The sequence below is a fragment of the Equus asinus genome, chromosome 21 (assembly GCF_041296235.1).
Source record: "Equus asinus isolate D_3611 breed Donkey chromosome 21, EquAss-T2T_v2, whole genome shotgun sequence".
NCBI lineage: Eukaryota > Metazoa > Chordata > Mammalia > Perissodactyla > Equidae > Equus > Equus asinus.
Window position 1 is genome coordinate 16972073 of NC_091810.1, and position 13498 is coordinate 16985570.

Consider the following 13498-nt stretch of genomic DNA (forward strand, 5'->3'; position numbering starts at 1 on the left):
TGGTCGGCCCCAAAATGAAACTTTTAATACCTGTCCTGCTACCCAACAGGCGCTAAGATCAAGAAAGATAATATGCTGTGACTTGCTATGATGGGATGAGGAAATAATTGGGAGAAGTTTGAAAAGTGCCATGCATCCCGCGCCCAGCATTAATGTTAGCTGGTATTTGTTTTTATTGTCATCCTTCCCTCTCAGCAGTCTTCTCCCCGGGAAAGCCCTACAGTAGGAGCTCCTAATAATGACTGAGGTTTGAGAACAGACAGAAGGCAAGCAACATGAAGCCATTTAAAGAAAACCAGAGGAAGTCCAGTCGCTGACTATTTATTTTATGAAGTTAGCGGCTGGATATGTTAAGCCAATGTTTTCTTAATTGTGGCAGTGTGAGAAAACAATGGGGCAAGGGCTGCCGGGGACGGGGGCGTACCAGGCCTCCACCCTCCTGTCCCCGCCATCGAATCTCCAGAGAATGACAGGAAAGAACTGAAGACAGGCCTTTGCTTTTCGCGGTCACGTGTCTACGCTGCTGCTGTAATAAGAACCTGCACCAATTAGAAATGTTTCACCTCCTCCCCTCCGCCCTTCCCCGGGCACACTTCAGAGCAGACGGGGTTGTGGACTCCAGGAGTTTGCCAAACACAGCAAACGCTGGTGTGCGAGCGGCTGGAGGGGCTCTTTGCACTCGGCGCTCGCTCCCTGCCTCCTCCGCTCCCTCCCTTCCACACTGTTTTGATTTACTAGGACTTCCTCCTCCGGGCGAGGGAGGGGGAGGAAAGAGGCTGCCGAACGCCTGGTGTGCGTGTGTGTGAGAAAGTGCAGTGGTGGAGTGTAAAATGCTGTGATGGGAGGACGCCGAGCCGCGTCGGAGTGCCCCGGACTGCAGCGGCGGTTCTGATCGCCGTGGCACCTGAGCACACACCTCCCCGAGCAAGTGCGACCTGTCCCTTCAGGTACGTGTGGCCGCCGGCCTGTCTGGGCAGTGCGGCTGGGCGTGTGTGGGGAAGGAGAGGGTGAGGCGGTGCCCAGGTCGGCGCCCCGCGGAGCGCGGAGCCCGGGAGGCGGGAGGCACCGGCGCGCGGCGCGGCCGCTGAGCGGCGTGGTCGGCGACCCCGGGGCTGCCGCGCGGGCAGGCGGTGCCCGCGGCGGGGACGGTGTGGGCTGCAGGTCCGGCTCCAACGCGCTAGCACCTAGCGGGCTGTGTGCGGCGGTTCGGGGGCGGCAGGCCCCGTGGGTACCCAGTATGGCTCGCCCGGGGACGTCGCTGTCACGCGGGCCGTGTCCACCGGGGCAGTGAGCCTACTGTGTGAATGTGGGGCGCGCGCCCGGCCCACAGCAGCAGGTCCTGGGAGCGCACGACAGGTTCGTTTGGGTTTGCGTGTGCACTGCTGGCGTGTTTCCACCGCTGGGCCCGCGGGCGAGACTGTGTGAGATGCCGGGTGCACACGGCGCGCCGGCTCCACGCGCCCTCGGGCCGGCGCCTCCCGCCAGGGGCCCCGCGCCGCACCAGGCCCTCGGCGGGGCCGCAACCCACGCGTCCGCCGCCGGCCGGGGTGAGCGGGCGGGCGGGGCGAGGAGCCTCTCCCGGCGCGGGACGCCGCCCCCGCCTCCTGCCGGCTCACCTGGCCGCGGCCCCCACCTGCGAGGCGGAGGGGCGGGCCCGGGGGCGGGCCTTGGCGGAGCCCGGCCGAGCCCGGGTGAGCGCGGGCGGCGCCTCATTCCAGGGATTCTTCGCGCTCCCGCGCTCGCGCCGCCGCGGAGCCTGCCCGGCGCGCGCCGCCCGCGTGTGCGTGTGGGGCGCGGAGGGGGCGTCGGTGCGGGGCGCGGGCGCGAGCGCGGCTGTGCGTCGGCGCGGCCCCGGAGTGCGCCCCGCGCCGGCCCCGCGCGCCCGGCGGGCCCGCCCCTGCCCCCCGCGGGGCCCGGCCGGCCCGAGGCGGGCGCGCCCAGAGCCGCCCGGCGGTGAGTGCGGGAGGAGCGGGCAGGCCGGGCGGGACGCGGGCCCGTCGAGGGCTGGCCTGCGGGGGCCGCCGGGGCGGGCTGGCTCGCAGCGGGCTCGGGGGCGTCCTCCTGGAGGGAGGGCACGGCTTGTCCTCGCGGGACGACCTGAGGCTGCCGGTGGGACCCGAAGCGTCTGAGACCCCGGAGGGAGAGGTCCGGCGCCTGGAGGGACCCCGAGTGGGGGGCGTCCTGGGAGTCCGCGGCGCGGGCCCGCCGAGGAGGCCCCCGCCCTGCGTCCCCTCGGGCCTGGCTAGCAGCAAAGGAGGGCCGTGGGGTGGCCCTGCGGGAAGGGGTTGGGGGGGGGCGGCTGGGACGGTCTCTTTTCTCCTCGTTTACTTCCTGCCCCCTCCCCAAAACGGAGCGGCTCGCTCTTCCTGCACCGAGTGCAGGCCTCGCCGAAAAGCCAGATCTTTTCCTTTTTTGTTTCGCTTAAGTCTCCTTTAATTCATCACACTGAGATTTAAATGTCTTGGGCTAGGGTGACAGTACTTGCTGGGGCTGTTAACTCAGTCTTTATGCGCTTTACTGGCATGTGTTCATCGGTTTAAGCTAGATGATTAAAAAAATCGGTTTCACTTTGATCATTGGTGCTGTATGTTTGCTAGTTTTATTTCCTTCTCTCTGGCTAATAAGAACCAGCAGCCTGGGGGGCGGGGCAGAGGCGGCTGTTCTAGTTTTTATCAGCAGCTAGTTGTCCCCTGTATTTCAAAGGTTCTGTCTCTCGGTTTGTAGAATTTGAATATTTGCTTCTGAAGCCAAGCCAACTTGACGAAAGTGAAGGCTCGCATTTGTTTCCTCTGAACATTCAAAGACGAAAACAGTAAATGTTAATTTTCCTATTAGTATTTGAAGGTCAGTTTTGCATACCATTTTTGCATACCAAACTAAATAACTCTTTGCTGTAGTCTCTGAGTCCAAAGACTTGTGATGCTTATTGTTTTCTGCTTGCAGCTGGTGAAGCCTGCGCAGGACCAGAGGGGAGCAGCATGGGTAGTTCAGAGAGCTTTGGGGTCCCCGCGTTAAGGTTGTACTGACGTCGCGGTCTTGGAACAAGTTATTGATCGTCTCTAAATCTCAACGCTCTAGTTTTAAGTAATGGGTTTAGAAATACTTTCGTAGGAAGTTTGTTATTTTATACTCAAGACACTTTTTTTTCCCCTGTGCGTTTCCTGTTGCATCTGGCTGAAAAGTCGTCCCCCTTATGGTAGAAATGATGTAAAGCCCTCAATTTGTTGTTTAACTTTGGCAAAGTTTTAATCTCAGGCTGATTCCCCCGCCACTGTTTTTTCACACTTCTGGGCAGCCTGCCTTTGCTTTCCGTTTGGAAGGAATGCAAACTAATTTTTATGTTGACCAAAACACAATACAATTAAGAAGATAATTCTGCTATAAATAACCATGGACTACATTCCAAAACTGTGAATGTTGTAGTAAAAACAGCTCTGGCTTATTTCTGGAGACTTGAGTTCAAGTCCTATCTCTGTTACCTACTAAGATTGTGACCAGAAAAAGCTACTTCTACTTAACCTTTGTGCATGCTTTTCCTCTGTGAGAGGGTGGTAGAATCTGTTCCGATACGTCACAGCATTTCAGGAATTACAGGGAATAATGTGCTTTGAAAAGTAGTTTGTGTTAAGTTATTTATAAAAGTCTTTGAAGGTTTGAGAGTTGCGTAAACACAGTTGTTGTCACTTCCCCCTACTGATTTAGAACTCTGACTTTATCTTAAGATTTTAACACTTCTTACAGACGCGATAATTATGAAACTAAAACTTTCTCAAATGTTCTTTTTTTTTTTTTCTTTTTGAGGAAGATTAGCCCTGAGCTAACATCCGCCAATCCTCTTTTTTCTAAGGAAGACTGGCCCTGAGCTAACATCCATGCCCATCTTCCTCTGCTTTATATGTGGGACGCCTACCACAGCATGGCTTGATGAGCAGTACCATGTCCGCACCTGGGATCTGAACCCTTGAACCCCGGGCCACCAAAGCAGAGTGTGCGCACTTAACCGCTGCGCCACCGGGTCAGCCCCTTAAATGAGTTTGATGAGAGTTCTGTAATGGGAAGTTGGTTTTAACTCCTTATGGAGTCAGCATTGTTACCAACCTCTTGGTGGTGGCCAAAACAAATCCAAAGGAAGATTTTACTTTGTGTCTCTTCCAGGTATCTCTCCTGGTTAGTTTTACTGTGCAACTTTTAGTTTGCCTTAATAAAGTAATAAGTAAAATAACCATAATAAAAGTTATTTTGCAACTTTGTCTATGACAGATGAGTTGTAAGTTAAGGAGGTAAAAGTGGGGAAATTCTACTGTAACTGAAATTATGACAGTGTGGCGATTTTAACATGTCAAGTTGTCTGTTTTTTGCCTGTGTTAGATAAGCTGTTGCAGCTGTGAGAACCTGGTGAAAGAGTTTTTTTGTTTTGAGAAGTTTCTCCAAGATAGGTTAACTGAGGCTCGTTTGTGATTCTTTTAGGGAGCCTATCTAAAGTTAATGAAGTCTGTATGTGAAAGCTTAATAGAAGAGAAAAGCGAATGCTGCGCATCAGTCTGTAGCCATTTAGGATCTGTACACATTAAAAAAAACAAAACCCAAGAACTTAGAAATTGGACTGCCAAATCTTCATAGTATAATCTGCCAAGGTAGGAAGGGAAAGAGTGTACGTGGGAAGTACTGAAACCAGAGACATTCTTTCTGCTTGGGATACGATGTGATAGCTCTTTTGCAAAGGAGGAGAACCTTGTAGAATATACTCTGTGTCTCATGCCTCAGGTACGATAGCCAGGTACAGTCGATCCTCATTTTTTGTGGATTCCATGTTTGTGAATTTGTGTACTCGCTAAACTTTATTTGTATAGTAGTCCCCCTTATCCGCAGTTTTGCTTTCCGTGATTTGTTACCTATGGTCAACTGTGGTCTGAAAATATTACATGGAAAGTTCCAGAAATAAACAATTCATAAGTTTTAAATTGTGCACCATTTGACTGGTGTGATGAAATCTCTTGCCCTCCTCCTTTGTCCCACCAAGGACCTGAATCATCCCTTTATCCAGTGTATCCATGCTCTATATGTCACCTGCCTGTTAGTCATTTAGTAGCCTAGCCGATCTCTTGGTTATCAGATCGACAGTTACAGTATTGCAGTGCTTGTGTTAAGTAACCCTTAGTTAGTAATGGGCCCCAAGCGCAAGAGTAGTGATGCTGGCAATGTGGATAGCCAAAGAAGCCATAAAATGCTCCCTTTGAAGTGAAAAGGTGAAAGTTCTGGACTTAAGGAAAGAAAAAAAAAATTGTATGCTGAGGTTGCTAAGATCTGCAGTGACTTTTATTATAATATGTTGTTATAACTGTTTTATTATTAGTTATTGTTGTTAATCTCTTCCTGTGCCTAATTTATAAATTAAACTTTAGCATAGGTATATATGTGTAAGAAAAAAACGTATATATAGGGTTCGATATTGTCTCCGATTTCAGGCATCCACTGTGGGTCTTGGAACTTACCGCCAACGGTAAGGGGGGATTACCGTACTGTGAATAATGAGAATTGACTGTTTATTGATGCTGCTAACTAGAGGGCTTCCTAATGATGCAACGTGTCATTGGGTGGAAGATTTTATCTAGACTGTTAATAGGCTGAGAGTTGAGATTTTGAAACCCTGGAGAGTGAGACCTGGGGTGTTATGGAAAGTTTGCCAACTTGGATTATGATGCAAATTCATGTCTCTCATTTTTGGGGGTAATAGGTCCCTGAGAGGACAGGGCACCTCAGTACTTGTGAATGGGAAATGTTAAGTATCCAAATGAAATAAATGGCAGGAACAAGCATGTGCAGAGTACACTGAAAATGCCAGGGAGTTTCTCTTAGATCATATGCTGTGCTGTAGGAGGCTGAGGTCTTAGAATGAAGAGACAGGTTCCCGATAGCCTAAATATGAGAAAGAAAAGGATAGTTCGTTTTTATTTGACTACAGTGTGGAAAAATGGTGGGAATCGGTAGTCTGCTCACAAAGTCCAGACTTGAATTTCCTTTTTCCTCTTTGGGCACAGTGGTGTCACTGTGGGCCCACAGTTACCTTCCAGGGGGCATTTTAGGGACGGGGGTGGACTTCAGCCAGCGGTAAGAATTTTACGCCAGCACTGGGCAGCCTCACGTAAAGGTCATGAAATATGCTATAACCCTGGTTTGGTTTTGCAGCCTTAAGCCTATATGGATGGCCCTGAGTTGGCACGTGGTCAACTTTCATACAATCTTGCATTTGAGCAGTTTACACTGACACTGAATCGTATTATAGTAACTGAGGGTTTTAGTTATGGCATGGTGGCGCTGTGTGCCAGCTCCTGTTGCCCAGGCCATCGAGATGACTAAATATTGCATCCCTACCCCCCACCCTGCCCCGACTCCCCCTGAGCTGAGGAGATCCATAGAGTCAATCCTGGGGCCTTTTTAGCATCAGAAAACCTAAAGGCCTTGAGTTGAGCATTCACTCGGGGGCTTCCATCCAGAGTGGTACCCTGATTCAGCCCAAGCTGACTGGGGCCTCAGCCTCTCTGCTGAGGAGATGGGAGGTGGAGACAGGCAGTAGGCAGAGCCACGTTGATGGCAGGCACCTGAGGTTATCTTGTTTCTGATACCAAGTATGCCCCACTGTGGAAGCTAAGAGCTTGATGGCTGCCCAACCTACAGACCTGCCTCCTCAGGTGTCACGAGAAGGGTGCTAACCCTTATGGGAAGGATGCTTCCCTACATCTTACCAACTTCCTTCAGATCTTAGGACGATGGGAGGACGGCCAGCAGAGTTGGCTCTCCTTCTGGGGCTTATGCTTGAGGTTGGCAGTACTCTAAAGAAGCCTAACTAGGGATTTCACACATATTTATTTTTAATTCTCTGGAAATAAGCATAGAGCATATAGGTATATTTTTCAAATTTCAGACATTGGGCCTTCAAATGGATTTTCAGGAATGATTACATGTAGAGGTAAGGAATTGGATGTAAGTAGAAGCAGTCAAATCCTTCTGCCATTGTACCTGGTGGGGTGCCTCATATCATGGCAGTGTGGATCAATTACTCCTTCCCTGGGAAATGCCTAGACAAGGAAAGCTGGACCAGCAGAAGATCCATCTGTTTGTGCACTTTCTGTGGTAGTATGACTGTTGAGAGAGTATTTTGAATAAGGGCTGAAGTCCTTAGGGCTTCTGTTTAATTCCTGTGTACCTGGGCCCCCGGACCCTCTGTCTCTGCAGTCCGCTCCCAGTGTTGGCTGCCCCACTCTCAGCACCAGCTGACTTGGTGTGCATATCTTCTTACCTGCCTTGGTTAGTATTTGTGTGATTCCATCTCTGTCTCTGCAAGGAAAGTAAAATATGGCATGGTTTTCATGTTCACAAGAGGAGAGGGCTTGTTTCCCTTTGCTTACTTTAGAAACTATCAGGTTGTTGCCTGAGGTGTATCTCAAAGTGTAGGAGAAAGAGGACAGACTAGAAGTCTTGCTTTGTTTGCCGATGGAAGATTTTTTTTTTGTTCTGATAACTTAAGCTAAATAACTGTGCTTTTCTCCAAAAAGACTTTATGAAAATCAGCTTAAGAATAGTAAAAGTAGGGGCCGGCCTGGTGGCGCAGCGGTTAAGTGCGTACGTTCCGCTTCAGCTGCCTGGGGTTCGCCGGTTCGGATCCCAGGTGCGGACATGGCACTGCTTGCCAAGCCATGCTGTGGCAGGCGTCCCACATATAAAGTAGAGGAAGATGGGCATGGATGTTAGCTCAGGGCCAGTCTTCCTCAGGGAAAAGAGGAGGATTGGCAGCAGTTAGCTCAGGGCTAATCTTCCTCAAAAAAAAAAAAAAAAAAGAATAGTAAAAATAGCCTTGGATGGTGAGTCAGGAGAGTTGGATTCTAGTCTTAGCTTCTTACATTCACTTATATTCTTGGCACCTTGGTTTTTCATGTTTAGAATACTAATCCTGTTTGGTCAACTCACAGTGAGAATCCAGTGAAGCGATTTATGTGAACATGTTTTGAAAAAGTTTATGCTGTGTAGCCATGAGATGGTGGTAGAATGATAACATATTTCTCACTGAGTTTACAAGGTATTTTTGGTTACATTGTATCGTTTAATCCACATGCCAAGCTGTGACCGTATGAAGTAGGCAGTGTTATTACCATTTTCTTTATATGAGGAAAGTTGGGCCTGGAGAAGTTAAGTGACTGGTCCCCACGATTAGCGTTAGGCATTTAGAACAAAGCCTAGAACATCATAGGCTTTCAATGAGTGAAAGTAGTAAAGTAGGGCTCAAACTTAGGTTTTCTGAGGCTGAAGTCGTGGCTCTACTGATTCAACAGATGGTAAAGTATGAGAAGAAAAAAGGATTATACAAATGAGAGATATTTTTAGCAAGAAAAACAGAGAGGGACGGTCTGAGTATTTGGATGTTAGCAGGAAGAATGTGTGTTGCAAGAAGTTAGTGGACACGTCAGTTGGACATACTGTGGGGAAGAAACAGCTAGGAAGACATTAATTCTTGTGTGCTTGATGTGCCTGAAGCTATGCTTGCATGTAGCCACTGCATTCTGGTGACCATTTGGTCTTATTTTCATTTCACTTATCCATCTCACTGAGATGGACAGCTAGCCAAATGGACCACAGTGTGATCCACATTTGGTGTAAATTGCTCCAGGGCAGCGAGTTTCCTTTTTCTTTTCTGTAACATCTATATATAGTGTTTAATAGAAATAGTAGATACCCAAAGAAATTCTCTAAATTCTTCATGGTCAAAGGGGCCATACACCCCATGCCGCAGTGTGATAGTTCGTATTGTAGGCTTGTCCTGTGGTTGTACTTTATTAGCTGAGGCTGAGTTGGATTAGCCCAGGCAGTGGTCCTGAAGGGGAGATAGAGTGATGGAATAGGGCCAGCAAGAATTAGTTACCGAATAGTGTGCATCTGGACGTTGGGGATGCCATCAGGTATCCCAGGATAGTGGTGGCTTCCTGTTCCTGGCTTTTGGCCAAGTAGCAGTGTGGCAGGAGCATCAGGAAGTTTGAACATGCTTCCCGCCCCCCCCCACCCCCACCCCATCCACCTCTAGCCAAGATAGTCACTGCTTGTTCACATTCTTTCCTCATTATGCTGTACTTAGCCACTGTTACTGGAGAGCCATGCAGTGAGGCAAGCCTGGTGCTGTGGCTCTCACCTTGGAAATCTCCTTGCAACACTTCAATAACATGTCTTGAAATTCCATTCCCTTGCCTGAAAAAGTGTAATCTAATACACCCCATAATTTTATTCCCAGGATAGTTGCTCTTGTCTTTTTTTTTCCCCCCAATTTTTTTTTGCTGGGAAATATTCACCCTGAGCTAACATCTATTGCCAGTCTTCCTCTGTTCCCTGTGCCCCCCACCCCAAAGCCCCAGTACATAATTGTATATTCTAGTTATAAGTCCTTCGAGTTCTTTTATGTGAGCTGCTGCCACAGCATGGCTACTGACAGAGGAGTGGTATAGGTCCGTGCCCGGGAACCAAACCTGGGCCACTAAAGTGGAGTGTGCCCATCTTTAGCCAGTAGGCCATCCGGGCTGGCTCTCTTGTCTTCTTGTTGATTAAAAAGGTACAGTTCTTTGTGGAAGACCAAAATAATGGCTTTCAAATTTATAGCTGAGCACTGTTGTTAGCACTGAATGCCCCTAAATTTTAGTAGCAATAGAACTGATACCTATTATTTCCTAATTCTCAACCTTAAGCGATTTGAAAAGCTTGTTATTGGGGACAAGGGAGTCTGAGGAAAGCAATGTGGCCTGACAGAGAAAATACTGACCTTTGCTTGAAAACAAAACAAAATATATATTCTTTTCATGATGAGTAATGTTCATGTTTGACAACCACACACAAAAAAAGGTGAATGGATGGACCAGAAATGGGCTGCAATACAGTAGAACACCCTTGCAAATACACTTTACGTCTTTTTCCAGAAGCACATTCCTCTCACTTTAATGACGTTATGATGTTCCAGGTGTCAGCATTTCAAGTGATTATATTTTTGGTTATTGCCATATTATAATGAAAAAACTATCACAGAAATGAGAACATGTTATTGGGAGGTAGTTAAATTTATTTTCCGGATGCTGCATAATCTTTTGCCAAAGGTAGTAGATGGTTTATGGCTCATAAAGGATGTAAAATAAACCAGACATGTCACTCCCCTGCTTAAAACCATTCAGACCATTCAAGGGCTTATCATGAACTTTGATTAAAATCGCAGCTTTGTTGTACCCTACAGGGTGTGCATGTCTGGCCCCTGACCCCTTTACCTCCTCTGCCCTCCCCCTTGCTCCCTGCACTGTGGCCACAGTGGTCCTCCACATCCACAGGTCCAGCTTTGGTCTGTTCTTGGTTTTTTGCAAATGCTGTGTCCCCTCTTCCCACCCTCTTGTCAAGGCTGATTCCTCTCATCCTTTAGCTCTCAGCTTCCGTTCGTCTCCTCAGAGAAATCTTCCCAGATTACTCCTAAAGTAGTGGCCAGTGACCTGTCTTTTTTCAATAGATTTATTGTTCTCTGCAATTTATTTAATGTGTTTGCATATATTTTGACAATTATTTTAATGCATATAAAGCCTATTCATTTCTCGTAACACCCTATGAGGGAGGTAGTGTTAATATCCCCACTTTACACATGGGGAAACAGACACAGGTAGAGTCACTTTCCATGGTCACACAGATAGGACTTGGCTGGGCCCAGTTCAGACCCAGGTTGGTGTCCAGAGACCACTCTTTTAAATAGCCATTATGCTAATTTGCCTCTCAATGTAGTGTGACCTTCCATCAAATACTGTCACCATAGTTGGTTCCCCCACATTACTGATATGCTTTATTGGGTTTGTTGGGCTCTGGGTATTGTACAAGATGTAAAAGTCACACGTCTTTTTTTCTTTTTTTACTGTTATCTTCCGCCTTTATTTGTTTAGGTCTTTTGTGGCTAGATAATGCTTAGTCCCTCATCCTTCACCTGTATTCCTGTGCCAGCCCTTGTCGTCCTTGTCTCACACCTGGTTCTTGCAGAAGCCTCCTAGCTGATGTGCCCCCAGTGACTCCTTACTGCATCCCCTCAAATCAAACCATCCTCCACAGAACTGCTAAACCAGACTATCAACATTGTATCACCAGCCTGCTCAGGGACTGATGGCGACCGCTGGTCGCCTGCTGTGTTACTCGTAAACCTGTCTGCCTGGCCTTCAGCTCTTTCCTAAACCCACTCGCATTATGCTCACGCAAACTTAACTTCTACTGCTTCTTACGAGGATTCTCAGTTATGACCAGGCTGGGCTCAGTCTCCCTGTCCCGGGTTGTCACTCCTGCCTCTGCCTTTCCTCGGGCTGTTGATCCAGCATGACTCTAAAAGTAAAGATAAGACAGGGTGCTTGCACCCAGGAAATATTCAGAGAAACGGTGTGATCCAGGTGAGTAAGAGAGGTGCAGGAGGAAAGTGACAGCCTGGGAGAGAGACACTGGGGAAGGAAACCTTTGAAGTGATTTTTTTGAAACGTGCTTGCATGAGTGTGCTCACACGCACGTGCACACACACACAAATATACACACAAACCAAACAAAAAATAGATGCCCACAAAATAAACACTTCAGCTGACACTGCTCTCTCTTTTATCACGAAATACACATTTTAGTTTTAAATTATATTTTGTCTTTTTTTATTCTCTTTTAAATTTGTCTGTTGTTATCCTATTCTGTATACTTTAGGTTGACAAACAAGATGCTAACTCCTTGAAGGCAGGGATCCTATCTTCTGTTTTCCTTGCCCTCTCCCCAGTACTTCACTGAACTCGAAATAATTGTGTAATAAAAATTGGTTGGCTTCGTTAATAAGGTTGCAGCAACTGGCAGGTGCCTTGTAGGTGACCCTCCAACACCTGATCTCTGATCTACCTGCTTTGAAAGTAACTCGCTCGGGAGTCTGGATTTCATAGTATCTGAAGAACTTAAATGTCTAGTCTGTGATGCTAGAGTTCTGCATCTACTTCTTTGTCATTTGATGCATTTATTCTTTGATATTTTGCTTCTATGCGTAACACTTTACTTTTGGGCATACTTCTCATAACTTAAGGTAGAATGTTAATATGTATCTGTTTGGGTTTAGAATTTTGAAAGTGTTGTCCTTCAACTTAAGAGGGAAATTAAGGAATTGCGAGTTTAAATACTGCATTATAGAGTAGAATGCTTATCAGCATTTATTTCATCAAAATAAATGACTTTAGCCCAGTATCTTGCCTGAGTAGGAAACTGGCTTGGGTGAAGAGAATATAGCTGAGTTCTTGGGAGTTCAGCAAAACTGTCCCTCTCAGTCTGCTCCAGACTTTTCTTTGTTTTCCCCACCTCTGAGCAAGTTCACAAATCCTTACTCTCAGAAGATGATCTTTTCTCTCTTACGAAGGTTAGGACTGTGGGTATCATTAATTTTTCTCTTTTACACCTCTGATTTTACTTATCCACCCTTTTCTCTGATAAAGAAGACGTGTACTCTGTTGGTATATGACATCACTGCCCTCCCAGTCACTCAGCGTCTTCATTGACTCTCCTCTGACATCTTGAGACCTTCCAAGCTCTGTCAGTTCTGTCTCTGCAGTTTTCTCTTATCCCTACTGCTACCATGATAATGCCTCTCATTGCCTTTTGCATGCCTCATAGCTGTATCTTTCAAATTGTTCACCCTGCCTTTGGTTTCCCATTCTGTAGAATGGCTCTACTACATTTTGCATGGCACTAACAGAATAATTTGCTAGAAAACATGGATGACCGAGTTATTTCTCTACCCGGAGATTTCAGTGGTTCCTTAATATGTACAAAATCAAGCCCAAATCCTGTTAAAGCTCTGAGTCCTTCACTGGTGGACTGAGTAAAGTGCCCAATCGAAATTTCCATCCTTGTCTTTTACTTGCTGTCTCCATTCTAGTCTTGTCTTCCAGCTGATTTGGACATCTTGTTCTTGAATGGATTCTGCTTTCTGTTCTTCTCTTCTTGAGTGCTTTCATATTCATTGGGAGGCTCAGCTCAAGTTCTGTTTTCTCCACCAAGCCTTTCAGAATTCATCTGTATTTCTATAGGACTTTGTTTCTAGCACTGTTGTGGCACTTAGCACTTTTAGTTAATCCATCATTTCCCTAAGTGACCCTTAAGAGGTCTTTCAGGTTAAAAGAATGGTCAGTGACGTTAGAGAGATTTCGAGTATTTAAGAGCTACCATCCCCCTGCCTTTGCCCCCTGCCGAAGGCGCAGCAGCATATTAAAAGCACAGGAAGGAAAATAAGCTGCTTAACTTGGTTCACTCCAGTGTTTCCCAAACTTATTTGCCCTGGAAAAGATGTTTTTTCTTACAAAATATAAACATCCAGTGCAAAACACTTTGGAAAAACACTGCCTTAAACTAGATGTCTTGTAGGTGTGTCCACTGTACAGCTTGAAAGCTCTTTGAAGGCAACTACTTGGCTTCGTTCATTTATCCTGCCTTA

The 13498-nt window shown here is 47.2% G+C and overlaps 1 protein-coding gene across 7 annotated transcripts in view; it reads left to right on the forward strand.

The window, feature by feature from the left end:
* The first annotated feature begins 556 nt into the window (after positions 1–556).
* The window catches only part of VGLL4 (vestigial like family member 4), a 141759-nt gene continuing 128817 nt past the window's right edge, over positions 557–13498 (forward strand). Inside the window, exon 1 of one of the 7 annotated variants that reach the window (XM_014838382.3) lies at positions 557–947. The gene's annotated coding sequence lies outside the window, so the exon portion shown is untranslated. Of the gene's footprint in view, positions 948–1043; positions 1357–1836; positions 1954–1974; positions 2146–13498 lie in introns of those variants that run through there. The other 6 variants (XM_044755032.2, XM_070493109.1, XM_070493108.1 and 3 more) reach the window with 6 other exon arrangements.